This window comes from Agelaius phoeniceus, chromosome 5 (genome assembly GCF_051311805.1).
Source record: "Agelaius phoeniceus isolate bAgePho1 chromosome 5, bAgePho1.hap1, whole genome shotgun sequence".
NCBI classification, from domain to species: domain Eukaryota; kingdom Metazoa; phylum Chordata; class Aves; order Passeriformes; family Icteridae; genus Agelaius; species Agelaius phoeniceus.
In genome coordinates, this window is record NC_135269.1 from 31,107,817 (window position 1) to 31,126,678 (window position 18,862).

An 18,862-nucleotide genomic window follows, 5' to 3' on the forward strand; every position below is an offset into this window, starting at 1 on the left:
TGACAGGAACGAGCTCAGCCCATCAGCCAGGAGCATGGAAAACAGGAATCTTCTCCGTGGTGGACTGAAGAGATTGGTCAAACAGTAGTACTGAACTAAGAATGTCAACTGGGAGACCTGTACCTGGTACAGAAACATTTGGTTCTGCAAAACGCCTGGAAGCTTAAGACACTCATATCTTCTTGCTTGCACAAATATTCCCCTAATTTCCCACACTTTGTCTGTGCTCTCCACTTCCATCCAATCTAATAAACTGAGTTTGAACAGGATCTAGCACTAGCAAAACAGTCAAGAAAACAGTTTCAATAAAGTTAAGATCTATACACAAACTATGAAAAGCCTGTTTTTTCTCTTCTCAGATCAAGCCCATAATGGGATTTTACCAAAAGCCCCCCAGTTAATACAGGATGGTGAGGTGAGCATTTAGATCTTGGTCATCTTAATAATTTTTTACCAAATATTGTAATGATCCAAATATTCTAATTCTTACTCTTATGTTAAAAGTCTCATAGTAAGTAGATTAGATACAGGCAATCTACTCATATTTGCTGTGACACATTTTCTGTGTCTATTAAAATGTTGGATGCTTGTGTTGTTAGCATGTTGGTCATAGAATGGGCTGAAGTACTGACACTGATTCATCAAATCTGGCCTTTCCAAATGGTCTGCAAACCACTCTGAATTTTTCTGAAATGGTACTGCTTCTTCAAAAGTTAAATGAAAGATCTCCAGAAATATTCCTTTCTGCATCTTGGTTTTGCTCACTTTATACTGTTGGTGACCTACATTACAGGGAATGTTTTCTGTTAGTCAATTATATGTCCTAATCTTTAGAAACAGAAGGAGAACCTCTTTTTCACAAAAAGAAAATAAAAATTAAAAAATCATGAAGCATGCTGGCTACTGAGGATTAATTTGGAAATTTTTTAAATCCTCAGGGAGAAGATTCTGTGGAGATATAAGAAATTACTCCTTATTTTCAGTCAATGTGTTGCATGTTTTTATGCTATCCCTGTGTATCAATGAAGAGGAACATTAAATGACTATTGTGTGCCTCGAAAAATGTATCCACTTAGAGAATTCTATCATAAAAGATAATGATGAAATGTACCCCTCCCACCTTTGCTTCCTTCCTGTGAAGAAAATAGGACATTATTCCCATTTCATAGAAGAAGCACTGAAGCACAACCTACCCACCTTCCCTCAAGACAAACGGAAGCAGGTACAGACATGTACCCAAACTGCAGTGCTTTAAACACATCATCTCCTTCTTAGCTGTACCAAAGCTAATTTTATCTGCCCGAGAGCCAGGAGATATGACAGAACTGTGCAGAACACATCTGCCAGTCTTATAAAGCTGTATTGAGAAATGTAATTTCCAAGTGCCTGGGGAAGGAAGCCTCACTGAGCTACAGCCATAAGTGCAGAGGAGGGTGCTGAACTGGAAACAGAATGCAAGAAAATTTGTTTTATGTATGTTCAGATAGTTTTATATTCTCCTTCTGGGAAGAAATGCAAGAAATCTCCTCAAGAGAACAGTCTGCAGGATTGCTTACCTCATTATTTTGATTTTTCAATTGACCTCTAGATATGGAGAGGTAAGGTAGTATTTTTAGCAACATTCAAAATGGGCAGGAGCCATTTACTGCTCACAGTCCCTTTTGATTGCTTCTCTTGAGCAAGGAGAAAAATGTAACAGACATTCAGGTGAAAAAGAAAGAGACAATGAACCTCAGGCAAGCCATAATAATAGTGTAGTTAGGATGATTTATTTATTTGCCAGTCCTTGTGGGCTGCTTTGTGCTGACTTCATCCTGTTGCTTTAACCCTCTAGGCTCTGCATCATCTCCGGTCTGCGACTGTAGAGCTGCATAAGCTTCTCCATTCATTTCCTTTGCAGCACTAGGATTTGAACGATAATGAAGGTGAAGCAAGGTATTTATGGCAGGCTCAAAGAACCTGACAGCCTGTGATGCAGCTGGCCAGTCACTCGAGCGAGGTGTCCAACAGAGGAGAGTGGAGGATGTCAAAACACAGCTCAAACCCTCACACAAATAGCTTATAGAATGACATAGTTTATGGATGGGTATTTTTCGTTGGGGGGAGGGGGCGGTGGGAGGTCTACTGCATTGGAAGAGAACTGAAATCGGGGTTTTCATTTCCAGTGTAATTCCCAATCCTGTTATTCACTTCCAGCGTCTCCCCGGAGAGCTCACTCGGGCTCAAACCTTGATAACCCCATTTGTTTTCCTTTCTCCAATCAAAGAGCCTTCGGCTGGAGACTGGGAAGCGCTGAACACCTGCGGCCCCCACACGTTCCCCGTTCTCCCGAGGGAGCTGCCAGGGTTCCCCGAGAGGCGGACACGCCTGACGGGAGGCTGGATCCGGAGCTCCCTAATCCCCACCGTCGGCAGCGAGCGGCACGCTGGCTCCTGCCCCTCCGGACCCCCGCGCAACAGGGACCTCCTGCTGCAGCGCGCCCCGGCAGACACAGCGGAGCCTCGCCCCGACTCCGCCGTGCTCCCCGCGCCCGCCAACGCGGCTCCCACCGGCTGCTCTCGGGAGGGGGAGGCCGTGGGGCGACACCGCCCCTGGCCCCGCGGGCACGGCACGGCACCCCCGCGCCCCCTGGGGCAGGGGAGGACCGCGCCCCGGGCGCCCGGCGGTCCCTTAGGGCGCCTCCCCCGACGGCACCGGCACCGCCCCCGGGACGGCTCCGCCACCGGGGCAATAGACGCGCCCCAGCCCGGACGGTGGCCGCCCCTCCCTCGTGGGACCGCGGCCTCTCCCGCCGGCGGGGCATCCCCGCCCCATCGAGGCGGCCCGCGTCCCCGCTGGCTGGCGGCGGCCCGCGACCCACGGGCGGAGGGACGCGACGCGACACCCGCCTCGCCCCGCCCCCGCCCCGCCCCGCGGGAGCCGCTCGTGGCAAAGTCATCGACCCCCGAAGCCCGCCGGGCTCCATCAAACGCCGCGGCCCCGCCCGCCGACGTCATGGAAACAAGCGCGTCAGCCTCCCGCCCGCCAGTGGCGGCGGCGGCGGCGGGCGGGCAGCGGCGCGGGGCTCCGCCTCCGCGGGCGCCGTGCCTACCGGGGCCCCGCCTCCACCTCCCCCATTGAAGGCTCCGCACGTCGAGACCCCCCTTCCTGGGCCGAGAGAGGGGCCCCGTCACGTGGCCCGCACTCCGCAGGCGGCGAGGGAGGCGGCGGGGACCGGCGGCCGCGGCGCCGGGAGAGGACGGGGCGCGGGCAAGTGAGTGACCGCGGCGGGCGGGCGGGCGGGCGGAGGCGGGAGGCGGGCGGATCGCTGCGCTCCGCCCCGCCCCGCCCCGCCCTGCCCGGTGGCGCCCGGCTCCTGTAGCGGTTGCTCTGCGGCGCAGGGGCTCGGCGGCGCGCTCGGCGCTGCCCGGTGTGTGCGGGGGAAAGGAGGCGGGCGGGCCCCGGGGAGCGGCGGCGGCCACGGTGGGAGCGCCCGAGAGGAGGGCGAATCGCTGATTCCTGCCGGTGAGGCGACGGGGGCGGGGCGGGCGGTCCGCGCCCCCCTCCCTCCTTCCCTCCCTCCCTCCTTCCTTCTCCTCCCCCGGCTCTCCCCGCGCCGGTGCCCCCTCCCTCCCTCCTTCCCTCCCCAATTCGGTCGCCGCTTCACCCCCCCGCCCCCTCTCCCGCCCTCCTCGCACGGCCGCAGGGCGGGGGCGGCGCGGCGGGGCCGGCCGGCCGTGGGCAGGGCGGGGAGCGCGGGGACCTTGTGCGCTCGGCGAGCGAACGAGCGGGCGGCGTCAGGTTTACGGGCGCCTCGTCCTGGCCCCCGACCGGCGGCTGTGTCGGCCCCACGGCGCAGAGGTAAGCGCGGCGGCGGCTCGGGGCGGCTCTGCTCCCGGCTGGCCGACCGGGGCGGGCAACAGCGTGGCGGCAGGTGCAGCGTCGCTCCGCTCCCGCCGCGGGGCTGCGAGCCGTGGCTGGGCTCGCTCGGGGGGCCGGAGGGCCGGGTGCCGCGCTCCTGGGCTTTCGCCGGTTCTCCCCGCAGGTAACCGGAGCGTGCACCTGGCCGCCACCGTGCAGTCGGGGCACGGCGTGACCTTGAGGGCAGCGGATGCGGGGCTGAGCCGCCGCGGGAGCGCACCGCCGCACCGTCGGGGACCCCGCGGCTGGACACGGCCGGCACGCCACGGCCCTGCAAGCTCCTGGCGGGCGGGCGCGCTCACGCCGTGGATTAAGGTGGTGCTCAGCCCCTGCCGCCCGCCGGGTTAAGTAGCTGGGATTAGCCCGCTGCGGCAGCACGACACCGACATCCCGGGCACTTCGCCGCCCCGCGGGGGCTGGGAGCCCGGCACCCGCGCAGCCTCGCCCGCCCGCCGCGCCCCCAGGGCTGTGTTTTTGGCCGCGGCTGAGTCGTACGCAGCTTTCCGTCGGAGCGGACGGGCTGGTTTGATTTATCGATGCCTAGCCGGGCTGCTCATCGACCGGCGCGCACGAGGAAGGGATGCGGCACTACTTCGGGTGCCGGGAGAGCGAAGCCCTCGCGGGCGTTTCGCCGCGGGTGAGCCCGACCCCGCGCGGGGCCGCTCCGCGGTGGGAAGCGCCTCTAACGGCGGTGTCATCCTCGACCCGGCGGTGCGTGTAACCTTTGGCTGTTGCACCACGTGAGTTTGGGAGCGGGCTGGAGCCTCCGCCGGGGATGGCTGGCCGGTGCCGAGCGCGGGAGGCAGCGCTCGCAGTGGGGAGAGTGGGGTGGGTGTCCGCGCCGCCGTCTGCCCTGGCTTCCTGCCGAGCCCTTCGGTCTGTCGGTAAAGGCTGAAGTCGGAAGGACTTAGGATTTCGAGAGGAAGATCTCATGAAAAGCGGTTTGTTGTCCCCGGGAGCGTTTCCTTTAGAGCGGCCGTGCGAGTGTTGCTCGCCAGGGGCAGGAAGGGGTTCAGCCTGCGCCCGGGGAAGCGTTTAGGAGCGGAGAGCTGTGGTTGAGTCTGTCCCAGGGTTCGCAGCCTGTGGGGCAGTGTTAGTTCAGCTGTAATAGGCGGTTTTGTAGTGCTGTGCGGGATCCACAAAAATCTTTTTTACCTTTGACTGTTTAAACTGTAAGGGCTGGTGACGAGAACAGTAACAAAATTTCGGGGGCTTTTTTTCTTGTCATTTTAAGATCCGCATTACAGAAATCCTTCAATACTTGTTACGCATGGCATTTGTGCATTTATAACTTTAGTTGCTGAGGCTTTCTTCTCAAGGTCTGTTCAGAAGGAGCTGGTGACACCTATGCTGTGTCTGAAACTGTCATTCTGAGAATGTTTGCTGGTATCTCACCTCACAGTGCTTGAGAGGTGACTGGTTAGGTGATTATTCAAATCATGTCCCTTCTTAGAAGTCAAGTTCCAAGCCCACAGTCCTGGTGAAATGTCTTCATCATTAGTGGCTGGCAATCTTGACTTCCTGGGGAATGAAGTGAGCGTGCCTTTGGAAAACTACCGCCTGTAGGAAAGCTGCTGCATCTCTTAAACATTCCTGGGTCCTAATGAATTTGAGTTAAAATAATGTGTTTTGGTTCTTGGAAGCGTGTTGGTTAGATAACTTGCTAATTCCTTGGTTCATGATTCTGTGTGTTCAGAAGGTGGTAGCTGTAGCTATAGCCAGGGCCATTTTTTTTTTCAGCTGTTTGTTGGTGCTTTTCAAGGATTTCTTCCAAACACCACAAACTGTGAATTCCAATAGAAGTAAACTTGTGTATCTTTAAACTGTTGGCTCTTCTGGCAGGAACAGCTTCCAATGTACTAGGGCTTTAATACTTATGGCATAATGAATGGAAACTCTTGGTGTCAGTGGAAAAAGTGGTCACTGAATTCAGTGAGGAAAAAAACTCATACACTTCAGTGTGAAATTTTTAGTCTGGAAGAGCATCATTGTGTGGTTCGGTTTATTGCTGCTCTTACTGATGATTATGGTGACCGACCCAGGCTGAGTTAGCTGAAGGAAATGTGAATCCTGTGCTGTGTACAGATACTTGCAGGTTTTCCTAATCAATGTTCCTATGTCAGTGCTGAATTGCAAAATTATTACTTCTATCCACTCATAGAAAAACGCATGGAAAGCCATGTGGATCACTCAAATGATACAAGCCAAAACTGATTTTAAAGGGAATTGTGGGTGTACTATTTGTAAGCATACATACTGTTACTTATGTACATGAAGCAAATGTTTTTGGGAATTTAAAGCAGAAAACAAGACTTTTGTCACATTAGCATTGGGTAAACTGTATCGGTTTCTTACACAAAGTTGCATTACGTACAGATTATGGTGCAAGGAAAGGATCCCCATTCCCCAGAGTATGTATGTAATACATATTCTGCTAATAATCTGGGGTTAATCCTGCAAATTGAAATCCACTGTAGTTTAAAGGAAGAGTCTCATTCAGAAAGTCACTCTTTTGTGGACCACAAAATATAGAGAATTTATGTCACCTGTTAAAATTGCAAACATCTGAACTGTTTTGTAGAAAGCTTCAAAGGAAATTCAGGCTTGAAAGTGTCCTGTAGCAAAAGCGCAAAGGTCTAGCAATTACTTCTATTAGCTTTATTTTTAGCTGTTTGAATTTATTTGTAAAGAAGGATGTGATAAATGGGAGGTAATCATGAGATGATACTAAGAAGGAAGAGACATAGGCTGGATCTGCTAAAGCCACTTGAAAAACAGATGCTTTGGAAGATTTGACTTCACCAACATTTAAGATTTTAAAGCTGGAAACTTACTATTAACTGGCAAGTTCAAAATAAATGTGGCAAAACAATCAATAACATGCCATAGCAAGAAAGTCTCCCTTGACATGAGGGTGGACACGATAACCTAAAGTATCTTCTAACTCGAATTTCTTCCATTAAGGTAGACTAAATATTAATGGCATTCTTTACCACTGAAATGTGACCTCACTAATGTCTTTCAGTGTTTGAACTCTTTATTTTTATATATGTTTTCATATGTTTTTAAAGAGAAAATAGTACAAGTGCCAAAAGGGATTCACATTTTATTTAAAGGTGAAGTCAGATTTCAGTTAGCCAAATTTAATGCAGAATAGCGAACAGCTATGATTAGTCCTGGGCATCTAAAAGTAAATATCTTCTGAGAAATAAGAAAGACTGCTTGAATCTATAAGAGATCTCCGTTATAGAAATACATGCTTACCTTATTACAAAAGGATCAATAAAATTGCAGTAATAGTCTTAAATTTGTATTCTCTAGTATTCTCTACTTGTCTTAAGTAATAATAATAATAAGACTTGTTAAAAGTTGCAGTTCAGCAGATAAGGATCTTTCTCTATACAGTATTTTAATTAAAAACTAGATAAAATCTAGGAGTTGCAGAATTGTGTCTAAAAAGCTAGGAGTAGCTCTGCCTACTGGCTTTCTAGAGTGTGTGCAACGGTCTCAAGCAGGGTTTTTTTTGCTTTTTTATTCAAACCTGTTAAATTTTCTCAGAAGACATTTGTATTTCTTGCAAAGTGTAACAGGTCGAAGAACAAGGGAGGCAGGAAAGATAAGGTGATACTGTTGCTGGTTTGAAAAAAAAAATGAACCTACGATACTTTGTGTAGAGGATGGATATTTCTCACGAATATTAAGATTTATTAATTTATTCAAAATAGCTTGCCTTTATAAAGACTGGATTCCTCCTCTTTTCAATACCTAATGTTAGTGTTCTCCTAACTTAAGTTCAGTTAGCTGAAAAGACTATGTTCATTAATTGAACAGCAGAGGGATAAAAAAGTAAGATTTTTTTTGTTCATGAAGCCCTCCAAACATATCTTAATGCATGTGAAAAATAAAAATGTGTTCAGTAGTTTCACACAGAAGATGTAAGCAGTGATAATGAGCAGTATAGAAGGAGGATTTCCAGGAGGTGACACGTACAATGAAATCAACAGGCAAAACATTAGACTAACCCGTCTCGAAACAGTTGCACCTACTCAGACAGAATGTCATTTCTACACAGACACATGGTATTGTCCAGTTTGTCTTTTATTTTTAAATTATTAGGCTTTCAAATACTCTTAATTAAAATGAATTTCTAGTTTTCATGACAGATTTCACTTGATATGAGCAGTATCTTTGAAGGAGCTGTCTGTTCAAGCTATTGGTATTCAAGTAAACATTATGAAAATTATTTCTGCTGCCATTTATAAATCTTACTCTAACTGACAGATGACAGCAGGAGGTGTTATTAGTTTAATTTTGGTGAATTGCAAAGTAGGTATGAGGCTTTCTCCATTGGTATTTCAAAGGTCTTGTGGGAGAAGAAATCTAAGGAAAATGTAGGAGACATTTAAAAAAGAAATCAGAAGTAGCTTTGAAAATAAATATAACTTATTTTTTCGTCCAGTAAGAGATAATATGTAATTGCTGTTACAAAGCAGACAAATAACATCTGCCCTCCCTTTGAAGGGGAATGGAATGAGAAAGAGAATATATTCCTCCTTTCTGGTGTTGGCAAGTGCACTGTGCATTTAAAGAGTGCATAGATCCATATTGAGGATGACATTTGATGATCATCCTCCATAGTGCTGGCCATTAAGTCTGGCTGGTTTTGCTACTTACAGCATGAGCAGTCTCAGCACTAGGGGTAGGCAGCCCTGGCTTCTTGCTGGCTATAACCTGATGCTGCTTTGTAGATGAGAGTTAGGTAATTTTCTGCGTGGCTTCCTATTTGCAGTGGACTTCAGTGGTTTGCATGTCTTTTTTTCTTAATATTGTGTTTGAGCTGGATGTTGCCTTCATTCCCAGTGAGCACAGGAAACACCATGTTCTTAAAACACACTTCTTGGAGCCTATCACTTGTAATCTGCTACCCTTACTTGTGCCCTTATATTCACAGAAAGATAAGGTAGCAGCAGGGAAAACAACACTATTGGTTTCTCACCACTTGGTGTACAGTGTCTGGTCCTGTAGAGAGGAGGCCCAGGATGTACCATGCTCTGCACAGTTGATAGCAGCAAACCCCAGCTCAAGGCAGGAAAGATGATTCAGCCCACTCTGCTTTAAGCAGCTATCTAACTTCTGGGACGCACCCCTAGGGTTATAGTGGTGTTCTCTTCCTGCTTACATGGTCATTAAAACTTAAACTTTCATATTAATTTTAAGATTTTGAATCAAAGATGAACTTAGAAACCCAAGTGCTCTTCAGTGGAGTGTTACAGATGTGCCCTTACGTGGAAATCACATAACTTTTTCTGCACTTGTTATTTGACCAGTGCTGGTGGCTTGTCTGCACGGCTCTTTCAGGATTGCCCCTGTGTCTCTGCAAATACAAGGATGTGTTCTTGTGGTGTGTATTTTGGCTTCTGTCTAGATTTTAAATAAAACAACTGGTGACTCCATATGGGGATGGGAGGAAGAGTCACTAGCTGTGTTTGGTGGAGTTTTCCACTGTAGAAAGAAAAAACCATAGTGCTATGGTCTTTATTGAAATAAGGAACTTAGGCCACTAGCAATAAAGAAGCCTTGTAGCTGCAGCACACTTCTTAAAAGAATATTGTAGAGTGTTCTAAAAAGTTTAAGGTGATCCCTGTGACTCTCCAAAAGCTTGGAAAACATTTGGTTTTGTATGGTAGGTGTTTCAAGAGATAGGAGTCTTTTAAGTCCCCATTGAAAGATTTGTTAGTCACTTCTGTTAAAATGTTTGATACTTTTATGATGGCCTTCTGAAGGTGCTGGTTGATCAGCATAATCCAAGAAGCTGGGGACAGAGAGAGCATAATTTGTAATTGCCTATTTGGCTTGTCACTGTGAGTGCAAAGTTTCACTGGCTGGCTGAGGTGACCTTATGGCTACTTTCATTTCCATCTTAGCCTAACTGCAATAATTCCCCCCTCTTTTGTGCCATCTCTGCCACTTTGAGTCTACTCAAAGTGCACCACTGGATGGTTTGTTACACAATCTTTGTGCACAAACTGGTCTCTCCAAGGTGAGAAGTGAGGCTCACATGAGGAAAGCGACACAAATCTTTGGATTGATGGTTGGGAATGTTCCTCCTTGTGCAGTAGTCATGTGAAACCATTCCCTGGAGAGTACTAACCTTTTCACATGGGAGAACATGAACTTATTGTTTTGATGGGAGAGTTGTTTGAGTACCAGTTTTCAACTAATGGTGTTCCATAAAAGTATATTTGGTTTTAAATACAAGAACTATATGCCTAGGTGGTTTCTGATACTGCAGTAGAGTAAAAGAAATTTTGCTTGTGTTGAGCATCCAGACTTGCTTTCTGATGTTTTTACATAGAGAAGACTGAGTAGATAGTAACAATAAATGGCTACAAAAGGTGGCAGGTATGGTTAGCCCTTAAACTGTTTAAGAAAGGGTGGTATTTTTGAATCTCTTCTGGTTGTTTAGATCTAATAGATAGTAGATCAGGATCTCAATATGCATATTGAACAGGAGTTTTTTCACTTCCATCCAGGTGCTACTGCTATCAGTATTGATATTGCACTTCAAATGGCTTTATATTGCTCGGATCTGCCAATTTTTCTTTACTTGGGAATGAAGCTGGTGCAGAACTTCATGAAGCCTATGGAACATAGTGCAAATCAATACTTAAATTAGAGCAGTGTCTACCAGCCTCACTCAGTTGAGGTTGTATGAAACATGAAATGATTTAAACTGGCTGTCAGGGTCTGTGCCAGATGGCTTTCAAATATGCATAGTTGAGACTGACAGCTGGAGAGAGTAGGGAAGGTGCTTTACCACTGCTAGCACAACTGCTTTACTTCTGCTTTATTAATAACACAAATCATTACAGTTTGTGTTCACCTACTTCTGCTCTGCAATCCAAGTAGTTAACATTGACAGTGATTTTTCTTATTCTGCAAAGAGCTTGCTTTGCATAGTGAAACATCTTGACATCTTCACAAAGTCTGCTTTCAGATGCATTTTGATAATAGGTAGATCTTGTTGTAGTGACTGCAGATCTAAGGATTTGTTCCTAAACTAGAGCTGTATTTCTCAAGTGAGTTAAAAGAGATTTGGAAATAAAGGACTAAATTCTCTGGGATTTGAGAAAGGCATGGTCTCTTTCTCTGGATTTGTGTGTATGTGTGTTGTTTACTGGTAGTGGAGGCACTTACAGTGGAGTTATCCTTCATGTAGAGTTATTCCTTCTGCATTGCATCCCAGGTTATGGGAATCTTTTGAAAGAACTTTGGTGCAAACACACACATGCGAAATTAGATGCCAGCATATAAAGCAGTGGTCCATGCTAAGTCTTGCTTGTGAGTGAGTAATTTGTGTATGGCTTTCTGTTTTTCTTATTGATCCTGGTCTTGCCGGGCACTGGACAGCAGCTCCTCAAACCATATTAGCAAAATGGTTTAGAAAAGTTGTCTTGGTTGTGAGAAGTCTGATACCCTAAGGCTGTGTTGTGCTACCTTCTAACACTGGAAATTGGTTTACCAGATGGAAAAATACAAGGGGTGTATGCTTGAGGGGAGTACTTCATATTTTTTGGGAAGATAGTTGAACATTCTTGACAGATTAACCTCTCATTCCAAAACTGCAGAGTTGAATTTGCATAAGCTCAAAGCTTTATATTTACCTTCTACTGATAGTCAAATCTAAGGCTACAGAAATTGTTATGGAGAATAAGGTTGTATATATAACCCTGGGCAAAATGCTTTGAACTGGACAAAGTTAATACATGTTACTTTAAGGCAGCCATTGTAAAACAGGCCAATTTCAAGCTCCTGATGGGGAGCTGCCCAAGGCCACTCCTGAGCATTACTGAGATGACACAGTACAAACACTTCTGACAGGCTTTCCTCTGCACTGTCACAGCTGGCAGTAGCTGAAAATGGTGACGTGGTTGTAGGGCTACTGCATGGCCTAGATTCCTGGAGTGAGGGTGAGCAGGAGAGCCGAGGCTGGCTGGCACCTGTACCCGACCGTGGGGACGAGGATGCCTGTAGGAAAGGTCTTGGCCACCCTGCAGGACAGGGAGCCTGAGCCAGCTGCAGGGCTCTCCTGGGCTGGCAAGGACTGGCCCACGCTGGGCAGCACGAGCAAGAGCGTGACCAGTGGGTTTTGCCTTCAGTCGTTCTTGTGAGGCCACATCCAAAAATGGTGCCTTGTTTGGCAGTCGATGAGGGGCTGTCCTGTGGTGTGTGGAGAGAATTAGAATGAGGTGGCTTTGCTTGACCTGGAAGGGGGAAGGCTAAAGAGGGGCCCTGGTGATGGTCTGTAGTGGCGCCTTGCAGGAAAGGTGCAGCCAGGCCCGTCTTTTTCCCAGGATGACTGTGGGGGTGTGGAGAAGAGCTTCCATGATTGACTTGAGCTGGTGAGGCCTGTGCTGGCTGGAAGGGGCAGTCCCTGTCACCGTGTGACCTTCAGGAGGAACCGCTGGTGTTGCTGCTGTCTTGCTTGTCACCGGTTCTCATCTCGGGCTGTCCCCTGCCCTTGAGGTCAGGTGAGCGGCAGTGCTGGCGCAGGGCTGTACCTTCTGGCAGTAGCACAGCCTTGGGTATTCCTAAACTAACTGTGAAGCCACATCCTTCCTCTTGCTCTGACATGGTAGTGCAGCTGCTTGATATGCGAGTTCAGCCCAGCCGACTGTGCTTAACTTTGGCAGAGCAATCCTGGCCACTTACATAAGCGTCTTAAAAAACTGAAACCAGTCACTCTGGGCCGCTTCTGTTGCTGAAGCGACGCAAGCGCATCTACGATGAGATGCATGTGACTATTTTAGATCATGTCCTAGGTGGCTAAATATAATATTTTGATAGATATGTTTTAATTTTTCCATTGCCTATTTACAAAAAGCGCCTGAAGTGCCTACCTTAGAGGCAGGTGTTCCCATTTGGGCAGGTGAATCTTGCATATGATGGAAGGAATGTAAAGTTTTAACCCATGAAATGCACACAGGCTTCAGAACTTGAGACAGACCCTTCAGGTGGTGAAAACAGGTCATGGGAAAGAGCACAATTTCAAGACTGGCTTTTAAAAAAGCTCTTGCATCTGTTGCATGCTGTCTATTACCAATTATTGAAGTACTAAATCATGGGGAGTGATTAATGCTAGAATCAGTAGTTGTTCAGCTGTGTACTAAATGGGAAGGTTTCAGGTTAAAAACTGAGATAACAACAAGCCTCTGTAGATCCTTAAAGGCAGCTGTAGTAATTCTAAAGTATAAAATTCTGTGGAATTTGCTGTAGAAACTTCACCAAGAGGAAGGATGCTCATGTTTCAAGGGGCTTTTCAGCCCTTTCCCTCGCACCCTACCTACTTTATATAAACGGATCATGTGTCTTAACTTGCTCATTAGAACCCTAATGTCAGCCTCTCAAATGTGAAGTGTGTTATAAACATAGTTAGTTGGGAGCTTAGCAAGGCTCTAGTTGCTGGATGAATTAGAATTTGTGGTCTATTTCCTGTGAGTATGGTTTCATATTTGCTTCACTCAAGCAGGTTCAGTGTAGTTCTGTGCCATGTTTTGAGTTGGCACTGGCATTGGATTATCTGTGTGGTGAGTCCGGTTAATATAATATAACCATTCTGCCTGAAAAAAAAAAAAAAGCATTTTTACTATCTGTATATGACTCTGTGTACCTGCAGGAACTTCACTGTTGTCACAAGAGACTGCAATAACTTGGGGAAGTAAGGGATGATCAGAGTGGTTGGTATGCATCCTGACACTTGATCATCACCATGTTTGTGATGGAAGAAGCATGGCTTTCCTTGCTGTGGTTGCTCTGCATAAAACATATTGAGCAGCCTAGCTGGAGTCCTGGGAACCACCCAGGCACAGCACACAAATAGAGAACACTGCAGGAGCTCTGAGTTTCAACAGCAAAACTCTGAGGTGGCTTGGTTTGCATGATAGGGGTAAAACTTTTTAGTCAGCTATAAAATATCGTGTAAGCTCTGTAAGATGGGAACCAGCTCAGCCCACACTGAATTACTAATTTTGTGAATCTGCCATGTGAAAATGAAGCTGAGAAGTGAATACCACTTTCTTGTAGATGGGGAGAAGAAACAGCCATCTAATTTGCTGAAGGGTAGTTATTCTATTTTTACAACCTGAAACAAGTGAAGGCTAAATTATGTAGCTACAGGCACATTCTTCTTCGGTAGGTAGTAATCAAAATCTAATGATTAAAGCTGTCAAAGCTTTTTAAAGTTCATGTGAAGTTTAAGATGATGGAAATTTATCTTTTCTTTGGGAGGAGGTGTGTTTTGCTGCTCTTCTAAAGGAAACTTTAAGACAAAGGCATCCATTGCACTTGTATGACTTTCTCATATACAGATTTCTAAATAGTGAAACTTAGAAATAGTCCGCCAAAAAAATTATTTGATGAATGCTTAAGATTGGAAAGAATTTTATATGAGCTTAGCCTTGTACCAACAAGTTAAGAAATGTGAACTTTATTCAAAAAAAAAAAGAAATCCAGTCAATTTTGTAGACTAAAAAATGTGGGTGTCTGTTTGTGGAGTTTTTGCCAGGAAGGTATGTTGTCTCATGTTGGCCTATAGTTTTGGGTTCACCTTCATGAGGTGATGGCAACAAGCTATCAATCTGTCTGCTCAAAGCCTATTTCTCTTTCCAAAACTGTTTCCACAGCCGCCACTGTGTCAACACGGTTCAGTCATAATTGTCACCTCCAAAGCAGGCTGATCAATGGAAATGCTAAATAAAGCAGCAGGGCTCTTGCCTCAGAGGCTGTGTGAAACCAGATTTGCCAGGAGGTGTGTGCCTCTGAATATCAGCAGAAAGGCTCACTGTTTGTTACCTTCTAGTCCAACACTGTTGTGTGCCTTCAGGGCTCCTTTGCGTGAGGTTGTCTTGAACTCTGAGTTTTTCACCTTGTCTTCCAAGTGAAGTTGTTTTCTAAGAAATGGACTACCAAAAGGGTTTAGTTTTTCAGAAACTGAGAGACAGTGGAATCCATAGGAATAAAAATTGCAGCTATGTGATTGTTTTGGTTGTTGAGTTTTTGGTTGTTTTTTTTTTTTAATTTGATTTTTTTAAATGTATTTGAAGCATCAGACCTTATGGTACTTGTTAGTACTGTTAGAATTGCTCCTGCTATTCATCAGGTATGAGACTTTTAAGATGTGACAGCTGGTTGAGGATCAGAAACGAAATACCAACTCTACTGCCCATTGACATACATGTCTATGAAAGACCAAGGAAGTTCTTGGCATGCTTTAAACTAAGTGCATTAGATTTGCAGGCACAGCTCTTTTAGTGCTTTCTTACAAGGTATCTTTTTCACAGCTGATAAGTAAAATGATGTCTGTACTCCCTCTGCTGGCTCTGCAAAAGTAGCTTTCATGAGCTTAAATAGCTGAGTAGCGCCTCTTACAAATATGCCTGTGTGTAATTCTGAGTTAAGAACAGTTTAATGAATAGAAGTGGGATTTTCCTGAAAAATGGGTCAACAAATAGTTCCTGAAAGCCAATCAGGTGTCTCAGATGCTATCTCCTGCTAAAATGGTAAACACTGGTGTTGTATATACCTTTGTAATTGTAGTCTGATCTGTTTTTGTGTATCAACAATTGGATGGGGTTATCAATTAAAATACTTGTACATTTAGTTATACATCTAAGCTCCGCTCTTATAGGTATTGTGTTCCATATGTATATGAAAAGCTATGATTAGAAGCCTCACATGGGGAAAGAAAACTTATCTACTTCCATAAATTCGAGTGCCATATACCTTTATTTGCTTATTCTGAGACTACTTGTTTTTTTCTATGTGAAGAGATGTTCAATATAAAAATTCTCAGCCAGAATGGAAAAAGTTTGGGCTTGAATGAAGTCTTGGTGTATATATAGGTTTTATGAACATATTCAAAACAATTGCACTTGGAATTCAGTAGGCATCTTTACATGCCAATGTAGTTAATTCTGTTATCTTGTTTTCTGGTATGATTATTCTATTATACTACTGCTCTGGTTATTTTTAGTTTGTGGAATTCAGTGACAGTTTTACAGTTTCAGAGAACTAAAAGGTTAACGCACCCTAATATACTGGTCAGTAACCAGATAGGTGGAATAATAACCCAAACTGCCTTTTTACCATTTGCCAGTTCAAAACATCCCTGAACAAGAACCTTTGAGCCTTGTGACGTGGAGTCTGGTTTCTGGTTGTGAAGTCCGAGGAGATTTTCTGGATTTTTGACCCTACAAGATGCATTTCCAGTCTTTGTCCTGGCACTTTACTGTCACATTCCAGAACAGTAAAAAATTGAGCAAATTCAATTAAGAATTCGGTGCGGCCACTGTAGTTCCTCCTGTTGGATTTCTCTTTGGGTGTTCCTGTGGCTATCTGCAGGTGTCTTCAGGCATTGCTGTACTGAGAAGGGGCTTTTTGGCTGCAAAAAACCAGACAGTTGCCCAGGCCTTCACAATGAGGTTAGAACAAGTAATCTTCTCAAAACAAGTGAGTTCCTCCTACCAGATATGCTCTTCCTCCCCTTGCTATGGTGGATTAAGTTTCTGAAGTTTATCCCTGTGACTTGACTTATGATCAGAATTCAGAGTTTTACTATCATGCTCAATTTTTTTTTTTTAATGTCCAAAGTTCCATTTTAATAATCATGTAAATTGACAAGTAAACCAAAAATTGTGGACCTCCATAATGTAGGCCATTAAATTTAGCTCAGCAATGTCTGCCTTCAACCCTGGTCTTGTCAAACAAGAACAATGGAGGATTCTCCATGCACAGGAAAATGCATCAATTTTTTAGGAACCTAATAGTACATTTCAGAATCTCCAAATTAAAGAGTCAGAGAATCCTGATCTTAAAATATCTTAAAATAATAAAATAGCTTGGTTTAGGCTTCCAGTGGGCAATTTTGCCATGATGCAATTGTTTAAATACTTGAAAATATTTGCTCTGTGAAAAATATGCTTGTGACAGCTGATGGCTTATTTTAATAATAATTGCTCAACAACAAGGTAAAGTTTTAGTAACTACCTACTTTTCCAGTTTTAAGAAAGAAAGCTGTCTTGAAAACTGTTTAGCTTAATTATGTGCCTGAAGCATCACACGTCAAACTAGATTGTGACTTTGACAGACAGCCCTGTAACTGCCTAAAATTGTTCTTTTACACTTAGTTTGATTCTGGATTCTGACTGTATACTCTTTGATCACATTGCTGGCTTCCTTTATTGGATAACTGTTTAAACACCAACAAAATTAGCTATTCCATCAGCCCCCTAAACAAAACCCCAAACAAACCTTTACCCTAATTTCATGCTGTATTGGTTAGAGCAGAAGATTTCAAAGGCAATGGATACATGTGCAAAAATCTGACTCCTGTGGCAGGGTTATGATGCACTAAGTAGCAACTTGCTACTAGTTACCTAGAGCAAGCTACTAGATACTGGTAACAAATCTGAGTGCAGCATACAAAGCTACTTATAAAGGTTCAGTATAATGCATGGCTTTTGTCTAAAGGTGAACTGGGAACATTTTTCACAAGCTGTGCTGCTATGTCTGAATAAACATGAAGGAGATTCAGGAGTCCATCGGTATAAATTTTTGTCTCTCTTAAAGCATCCCTTTCCTTGAGAAAAGGAGGAAATGGAAAACAAAAATTTAGTTTGATTTTACAACAAAAAGTTTTAGATTTTTAGATTTTTTTTTTTTTAGATTTTTTTTTTTAGATTTTACGACTAAAAAGTTAATAGGTTAGAGACCATGGTAGAACTGGGCTGTCAATCTGCTTGTCATGGTGTACAGATTTGAATTCGTGTATAACTTAAATGACCCAAATTCATAACAACTTTGAAATGAGGCGTATGGTTGGCTTTCACTGTGTAGGACTTATTCATTAGCTTTCTCTTCATCTTCCTTACCAGTGTTTTCCTTACCTCAGGTCTGAAAGTGTGAATAACAAGTCTGCTACTTGTTACTAGCGGATTACATACTTGGCCCAGTTTTTTCTAAGTCTTGTCTACATCAGGTTGGATTTTTTTTGAAAGGCTACTGAAATAATGCTTAATTATAGAGGTTTTCAGATGGCTTCTTTATGTATTTCCCTTGATAAACTAATTAAAATAAATCATGTTTAATGGAACTGAAAAGGAGGTTTTTGGAGAACACAGCTAGCACAGCTGCTTCCTAGTAGGCTGCTTTCTCTTCTGCAAACGCTACGTGTCCTTCAAGCTTAAGGGTCTATTGAAAGTGCTGAGAAACCAGCTGATGGCATCCTTTGAGGAAAACAGGGATACAGGATTTTGCTTAGGAAAGTGGAGCAATAGGACCAGAGAAGGAATCTCCTAAAATTGCCTTCAGAAAAACTGAGTCCCTAACTATGAGAGTTTGGGTAATTGGTGCTATATTTTACTTCATGGTGCCGTGTCAGTTTTTGGTTTTTTTTTTTTTTCATGATACTTTATCTTCTCAGTCACTTCCTTCCACTGGGGAAACAGGCATTTCACTGAGTATTACTAGCCTCAGGCTAGAGGAGGCTCTTGTGTTCCTTACTCTGCTTTACCTGCATGCTGCATAAGATAAATTTGTGAGTTGCAGGGTTTAGATTAAAAATATAGTTGGTTTCTGACTTAACAAGGTCTGTGAGCCCCTACTCAGCTGTATAGTGAAAGAATCTCCTGCTGAGCCGAGGTGTGATACAGTCAGATGTGCAATCGTGCTGGTCCTTTTGAGGGAGTCTGTTGGAAGCCATGAGCTGAACATACAGATCTTGGTTTTTTAAAGAGTTTGTGCCATCAGCAGTTATAACATGCTGAATTTCAGCAGGATGCTTGAAGCTTGCCACTTGAGAAGCTGATACTGCCTTTCCCAATCCCCTTTCTTCAGAGATACTGTATGATTTTGGTATCACTAGAAACAACATGATTGTAGCAGTGTGCAACTTGAGCAATGTGCC

At 44.8% G+C, this 18,862-nt stretch overlaps 1 protein-coding gene across 3 annotated transcripts in view; it reads left to right on the plus strand.

Moving 5' to 3' along the window:
• Positions 1-3,365: 3,365 nt before the first annotated feature.
• The window catches only part of ATP2B1 (ATPase plasma membrane Ca2+ transporting 1), a 60,252-nt gene continuing 44,755 nt past the window's right edge, over positions 3,366-18,862 (plus strand). For 2 of the 3 annotated variants that reach the window (XM_077178765.1, XM_077178764.1), the window contains exon 1: positions 3,702-3,840. The gene's annotated coding sequence lies outside the window, so the exon portion shown is untranslated. Of the gene's footprint in view, positions 3,505-3,701; positions 3,841-18,862 lie in introns of those variants that run through there. The other variant, XM_077178763.1, reaches the window with a different exon arrangement.